This window comes from Chrysoperla carnea, chromosome 4, assembly GCF_905475395.1.
Source record: "Chrysoperla carnea chromosome 4, inChrCarn1.1, whole genome shotgun sequence".
Taxonomy (NCBI): Eukaryota; Metazoa; Arthropoda; class Insecta; order Neuroptera; family Chrysopidae; genus Chrysoperla; species Chrysoperla carnea.
The window spans coordinates 47,972,325-47,981,128 of NC_058340.1; positions in this window are offsets into that span (position 1 = coordinate 47,972,325).

Genomic DNA, 8,804 nt, shown 5'->3' on the forward strand with positions numbered 1-8,804 from the left:
TGTTTAAAATTTAATACAATTCTCTTTACCTATTATCAAACAACGATTAAATATGAAATTATATTTACTACTTTCTAATTAACCATGGCCTGGCCTCGATTCAGATTTATTAATTTTAAATATTATTTTCTATATTTTTATGTCATTTTAAATAATTACCAAATTGTTTGTGCTTAGTGCCAATAAATAAAGTTTATAATAATCCGAAAATAAGCAAGTTGAATTGAATGTGTATATAATGACATCGTACAATGAAATTATTTCGGGACTTTGCAAGGTTACCAGACCTCTCAAGGTCAAACCTCTAGTGGTGCATATTTTTAAATTGAAATTCATTTGTTTTTGCTTCTTATTACTGTAAATATCAACTTTTGTCTATTTTAATAAGAAAATTACTTTCTTGTTTTGGAAAATGCCCCTAGTCAAATAAGAAAGGTAATGGATTAGTGCATATCTTCATTGCTTACCGGCGGGGCTCAAACTTCTGCACAAACTACATGAAAACTGATATGAATCAGAGCTAGCGAACGTAGCTTCGAACGTAATGGTTTTGTAGAAACGATGTTATTGAGATCTTAAAAAATTTAAAATGTTGCAGTCCGGTCATACTGCAGGGTGCCCTACGTGATCACTATATAATGAAAATGAAGAAACGAAAGGTATTGGAGAGACGCCTTACTCAGATTTTCTAGAGATAATGTAACTAGCTGCAAACAAATCAGACTTGGAAGTCAAGGAACGAGAGCAGTTGCAAAAGAACAGGCCTAGAAGTGTAATTTTAGGGGCTTTTATAATAACTAATAATATTCATTGATTACTTAAGCTGTAGTAACTAAAATTTGTATTGTAATGAACATATTTTGTCAGAATGCATGTAGGCTGAATATTGATTGTCAATGTGGTTTTGTTTTCAAATAAATAAAAATACATGTCAAATATATTTAGGTATATATAAATAAATTTCAAATACGAAAAGAGATTTAGGTACCTTGAATTTGTAAATGGTAATATCTTATCATTAAATATTAAAGTTATTTATTGAGGGGTTTCCCTGAGTAATTAAAAATTTCAGTTAAAGTTGTTGCTGGATTCTCAAAATAGTGATTGGATGTAAGAGACAAAATAAGTAAGGTTTCCAATGTTTCATATAAGTTCTATAATGCTGTTTCTTAGAGTGAATTGTAAGCATAACACGTTGAAGAAATGTGAGCCGTGGTACATAATGATGTTGTACCGTGGTTCACACACATTTATAATGGTTTACACTTTTTTATCGATTGTAGATTAATAACTAAATTTTCGAAAAATACATAGCGTTGAAGAATAACAGTGATATAAGCAGAGACAATTTCCATTGTGATCATTTAATATACAGCTTCCTGACAATTCATACATTTGTATTAGTTAAGCGTACTAGGAAGTCATGCGATACTCCCCACAAATGCTAAATACTATTTTTGAAAAAATTATGTTCTGTTTTTCAATAATTATTCACCATTTTTATGTATCTGAAACAGAATACATATTCTTGGGCAAGCTTGCTTTCCCATAAATAAATAAATGAAATTTACATTTATAATGACTTTTTTTCCTTTCATATTCACCATTTTTATGTATCTGAAACAGAATACATATTCTTGGGCAAGCTTGCTTTCCCATAAATAAATAAATGAAATTTACATTTATAATGACTTTTTTTCCTTTCATATTTTACATATTCTGCCTTAATTATACCATGTATATGAAATATACCAAGGTAAATTAAGTTTAGTACCAAGTTTGTAACGCTTAAAAATATTGATGCTATAACAAAATTTTGGTATAGGTGTTCATAAAATTACCTAATTAGTCCATTTCCGGTTGTCTGTCTGTCGTCTGTCGTCTTTCGTCTGTCTGTCCGTCTGTCATCACGATTACTCAAAAACGAAAAGAGATATCAAGCTGAAAATTTTATTATATTTTTACTATTTACTTATATTTTTAGCGTGCTGAGGACGTAAAACGTGAGGTCGAGTTCGTAAATGAGCAACATACGTCAATTGTGTCTTGGGTGCGTTGGACCCATGTTGTAAACCGTTAGAGATAGAACTAAAGTTTAAATGTAAAAAATGTTCCTTATAAAAAATTAAACAACTTTTGCAAGCTTTATTTTTATGCTTTATTCTCCAAAAAATTGATCGAATTAACTACACTTAAAAACTGCCAAAAGAGCGAAATGGGTTTTTTTATTCAAAATTTGAAAAGCTAAAAGTTTGATGAAATTTCCACCGTTACATGATCATTTTACATGTTTTTCAGTTGATAAAATCAAGTTTACACTAACTAAACATACAAATTTTCAACATCAATTTATTTAGACTTGACTAATCATAATTCATAAATTCAATATAATTCTAAACTCATTGATTGTAATTCTTAAGTCCATAAAAATGTATGTTTTTCAAATTTAACAATTATTTCTGGTTCATCTATTTTTAATATCATAACTGTAAATGATATATCAACGTCAGTATTGTCAGTATTGTCAGTTCAGAACGCCCATAAATGGATCTATATAGTTGAAATGTTTATAACATATAGTCATATATCCATCCATTCTGTATTATATATTAGACACTAAACAAATCAATAACTCGAAAATTTTGTTCTACAAAACTTCCAATATGTATTGGATTATGTAGTTTTGACATTTTTCGACAGTTTGACATAACAATTGGTCAAGTATGTAGTTCGTTTATTCAAATGTTTGTATGGTTTAGTTGTTGCTGTTTAAAAAAATTTAATAAAAAATACTTTTTAAGGAACAAGCTTTTATTGTACTAAAAAGTAGAAAATAATTTTATCTATGAGTCACTCACACCGCCTATTGGTAAAAGCTTCAGGCGATCAATTTGAAATGTCTAATTATTTTTCGATTCATTCTTGATATTAAGCGCCTCAAGCTTTTACAAAAAGTCGGGTATGAGTAGCTCGTAAATATAATTATTTTCTACTTTTTAGTACGATAAAAGCTTGTCCCTTAAAAAGTATTTTTTATTCAAAAGTTTAATTTAAGACTAAAATATTATATTTATATCAAATATGGTGGAAGCGATGAGAAAATCAGGACGCCACAACATTACCATACATTGTCATCCAAACTAAATGTGCATGCAAAATTTCAGCTCAATCGGAAATCGGGAAGTTGATCAAATTTGACTTAGAAGATTTGATTACAGACAGACAACGGGACACGTGAAACTAAATAAAAGTTTGTAATAATTGTTACGTTGCTACGTTTCTGTTTCAGTTATGCAAAGGATCTCACGCAAACCTCATAAAAATCGGGTTTCGGTGGAATCGTCTAAATTCACTCTGGAAGAATGTCTTTATAGCCAGTTCCATCAATATTTTGGTTCCTATGGAGCACACAAGCTCCCTAACTTCACCAAGAGTTATACTATTATGAGTATAGAAGTCACAAATTGTATGTTTTAGAGGTCGCTGAATTTAAACCGAATGTCAAATTGACGATATTCGCAGTTGGAAGCTGTCTATTAGCCAAAAAAAAAAAAAAAAAATGTTAAAGTCAATGTTTTATAGTTTTCAGGTAGGTTCAAATATGATCACAAAAAAACGATGTTGACAGCTGTCAACTAACTGTAATTTTCAAGGTAAAATTAGAAAAAAAACGTTCAATGGTAACGTTGATGAAAAGGTGGAGAGAAAAATTAGCCATTTCCTTAGAGTATAATCAGAAATTAGGCTTTCACATTCGCCTTAACTTATTAAAATAGATGTTTTATAGTACCTGCAGGGGAAGTTATATCGTAAAAAAATCTCATCCACTTTTATCTACTGCACAATAGTTAGGAAAGTATGTAATGACCAATATTAAGTTTCAGAGTAAATATATCTATTAAATCGGGACTGATTTTCAATTATTAAAACCTATAATATGCTGTACCAGAGACACAAATTGAGCAAAATAAGTTTTATAAAATTTGTAATAATAAAAAACAAATTCGAAAAAATTAATAATGTATAAAATTAGTTGAAAAAATGTATTTAATGGTAATTAGGTATAATTCTTTATTTACAACACTGTTGAATTTATTTTCGCTCTAAATTAATGCCCAAAGTTCTTTAACTATTTGATTTTGGACAAACATGTATTGAGATTCTAAGGGAATAATTTTTAAAGACAGGATTGTCAAACAAGAAATGATTTTTATTGTAATATCACACAAAATGATTGTGGAAGAAATGAATCCGTGACTGTTCGTTATCGGCACTGAACTTATAACCTTCAAATCGTTTAATCTTTTTTGAGACAACATATATTTAGGATAGTTTTTTTTCATGTACATATTTTGTTCTTACCTATAGATAAGAACCACGCGCAATGTATTTGTTGATTTCATGTGGAGAAAAATTTTCAAATTTTTTCTCAATTAAATTCAATGCGTATTTTTAAACTTATTACGACGTATTAAGAGAAATAGTTTTGTATTGTGAAATCAAAATTTTATACTAAATTAAGTTAACGATTGACCGCGATTACAATACACCTCCTGGAGATGAGAGAAATGTAACTAGAATGTAATAAACTGACTGATCTTTTACTCAAAAAATCAGTTTTCTCCGAAGAAAATTGAAAATTTGTCCGTTAAAACACAGGTTATAACATAAAAAGCTCGAGTTAGGAGCCCCGACTCGACTGTGTTTTTATTTTTCCTTGGAGAAGAATGGTTTTAGAAGGCTTCACTGTTCACAAAGCTCAAAATAAAGAGAATAAGCTTAAAATTGATTTAAAAATATTCAAAATAGTGTCTCATTATAAACGGCTAACCAAAACAGATATCGAAAAATTTCATTCTTATATTTCGTCTACATTCATAAAGTTAATTCACATATTAGTTTAAAAAATTCATGTGCTCGATCCGCTGCATTAACTTTTCATTAAAATAACTATATTATCAAAAAAAATTCAAGTGACTGTCTTGTTACTATAATATCGAGCTTGATCGAAGCTTTATTTTTTATGTACCACCAAAATTTAGTCCCTATTTCATACATGATAGATATATATGAGAGTTTGTTAAAACACAAGTCTGTCGATCATTGGCTTTTAGAAAGATTATGATTTTTACAATCGTTTATTTACAATCAATGTTTAATATGACATTTTGAAATCAATTTTTCATAACATGTTATCAACGTCAAAAACAATTTTTGACAATTCACCCTATATATATTTCAAAAATATTGATATGAAATATATATGTTAAGATACATATATATATAAAACAAAGAGAGAATCCGGAAAGTGGACCTGGAGTTATGTATACACCTCCAGGAGGCAAGCGCGGTGGTGAGGTCACGAGAGGTCAGATACAGAGGCGCACATTCGATCAGTAGGGTTCGCACGAGGTTATTGCCTCTAGCAACATTTATACCATTGAGGTTTTGTATACTTGTATGTAGAGTTGTCTAGTATAAGTATGTAGGTATATACTGAACAAACACATATATTCTTTGTGTTTTCAACATACCGATCATTACAACCATACCAAATATCTATTCTATTCTTCATCATCTTTTTATGTTAGATATTTTCATAGCCAATATATAAGTTATTTCTTCCTCTATGTATTATATGCTCATGACAGTAACGAAAACTATTGCAAGTGAGTATTCACTTGGTGAAGACGCACAATTAGCTCCACCTCACAGAAATAATTAGAACTAGGTAAATAATTGCCATCCAATTGTAATACCAAATTCGAATTTTTCTATAAAAAAAAAAAAGATTTTTTTATACAGCAAAGTAATTTGAATTTGTTTAATAGTTCAGTCTTTAACCAGGTATCTAGTTTACTATTTTAATAAGTTTTGTAAGAACGATTTTCAATATTTAGAAACAGACTAAAAAGTTTTACCTTGATAATAGTGTGTCATGAATCACCCTTCTGTTTTTTAACATATGTTGGTATCTACGAAACGATACTAAGAAAATTTGGTCAACTGCAAACCAACGGAGGAGATGTTACGTATATGCAATTGGGTTCGAGTGAAATATATATCTACAATATTAAAGAGAATTGAAAAAATATTCACTCGGCCATACGAGCCCTTGACACAGAGTGGATAAGGTGCTTGGAATAAATCCAAGAGGGTTCGAGAAATAGTGCGAGTGTATATTTTTTCAATTCTTTTTATGATTACGCGGCAAGATATTTGCCTTTATAATTTACGCCATTGTATTCATTAATAAACATCAACTATACCCTAAAGGCCTTTACGTTTATATTGTATACAAGCTATGGTAACCAAAAAATAAAATTCATAATTAGTAATCTAAATACAACATTATTTGTGGAAAAAGAAATAGTAATATCAAATTTGACTAGATATATTTTTATATCTTAATCTCGAAAAATATTTATATCCTCGGATAATTCTTATTCGTGTTTACTTAGAAGAATAACGATTTAACGATATTTTTTTGTTGATGCAATGCTGAAAATTCAATGCTGAAATAAAACTGATAAATAGCGTCAGTATTCTAACATGTTTTAAAGCAAGATAAATTATTAACCATAAAATCTACGTTTATCAAACTTCCTGCCCTCTTGCGAGCTCGTTTAAAAGTTGAGTTAAATAGCTGACCTAAATACAATTAAAAAATCTAGTTCAGTTTTATATTGGCCAAAATGGGAAACAAATATTTCAAAAAAATTGGAATCGGCTAGATCAAAGTATCGACTCATATTATGGGTTTGGGACAGGTCTTATAGTTTTATGTAGCTTAAATCAAACCGTATGTCATGTTTTAAACGTATCCAGCTTTTAATCCAAACATAAATTGTTACGAATTTATATTTAATGCCAAAATTATTTTGTCCTACGTTATAGAAATATTTTGTTCTGTGTCAATAAAAATTCGTTGCACCTATCGAAACTAAACCCTCAGGAAAGAGGACGCCTATAAGAGATACTCAGCCAGTATAGTAAGCTAGTATTCTACTTTACATTTGCTAACGCTGATTAACCAACAGTAGCTTCTTAGCCTAGCTTCGTCTAAAAAATAGACTCAAGTCCGTATCAAACCCAGGATAGCTTTGAGACAAAGCTCTTTTCAAATAACATTTAAAAACAAATTATTTTAGAATAGTATGAGGAAATAGATAATCACTAGCCATTCTACTCTGTAACATACTTTCAAACATCATTGGTAATAGAGAACAAAAAATGATTGTTCGAATGGTCATTGCACTTTTTTTTTTACAATTGTACAATAAATTTTAAGAACGGCATTCAATATTAAATAATATATTTGTTAAATTCTTTTACGTATGAAATTTTAATTACTGTTTTACAATGTGTAAACAAAATTAATCGTACTTTTAAATGTCATTAATATTAATTAGTATTGTGAAATCGATATTAATTCTTTTCACTTACTGGGTATTAATCGACGAAAACTGAATCGATCTCAATTTAAAAATCCATGTGGATTAAAAAGAATGGCTAAAATACATTGAACAAATTACAAAAAATCCTAGAAGATAGTAATGGTTGTAGGAACATTTTGAAGTGTACCTAATTTTTTGTGTGTTTTCTATAATTATATTTTTTTTGAAAATTAAATAATTCCCAAAGAGATAAAGAGCTAACAATCTCTTAGATGTTATGAAAATTGATTGATTGAATTGAAAATTGATGATTTTAAACACGTTGTGCAATCACAATTAAATTTTTAAAAAGATGTCTGAAAATTATGGAAGTTATTCGGAAAATAAATTGCCATAAATTAACTTTACTTCTTATGGGAAGCCATAATTTTTAGGCTTTAACAAAGATTTAACATTGTTAAACAGGGGTTTTTGTTTATTAATCATTAAAAAAAAAAAAATTTAAGTTTTAATTTTTATTAAAAAATAATAAGATATTTACTGAAAATTACAATTGGTGCTTAGGGAAAACTGCAAGAAATATTTTTAATTTTAAAATTCCCAATGTTATTTTCGGTTAGCTTATTTTCTAAAAAATCTTGCATAATTTTCAAAAAAATTTAATTGTCACTGTTAACATGTTTAAGAAAAGTTTTTCAAAACTTTAAGATACTTTTAGTTTTTAATAGTGTTTTTTTCTGCTGCGCCTCAACAACTTCAATTCCTTGTAGTTAAGAAACAAAATGTGACATCATATTTTTGTAGCAACTTTTTCTTAGACATAAAAAAACCACCAACTATTGTTTGAAATTTGTTTCTCCTAGAACTCTATTTTCGGTGTCTTATTTTACGATTTTTAAAGGCTCAAAAAATATATAATAATATTTAAAAAATAAAGAGAAATTTAGAGAAAAATTTAATATGAGAATTTCTTACTAAAGTTGCTTTTTTCAAGAAGAATCTACTACAAAAAAACGTAGTTTCATTTGGAAAAACAAAGTTGATCCATGTTGAAACCTAAAGACGTTTCGTATGAAGAAAATTACTTATTACTATATTTTTATTTCCCTCAAAATGAAGGCAATATGTGTCTTTTTTAATTTTTCATTCCATTAGCGAAATAAATGGGAGAAAGTATCATACTATATAAAAATCCTGTGATGTTCTTATAAAAAATACTAATAATGAGCCTTATAAGAGAAGTAAGAAGTTCTAAGAATCTCGTCTTCGAGATAAAGATAAGCGATAGTCGTAAAAGAAGGTAGGTAAAGTTTTTAACTTCCAAAACTGAGTATTTAGACTGGAATTCACAACTCATGCTTGAAATCTCAAGTGAGTTTTTTATATTTCTATGAAACTTATACTATC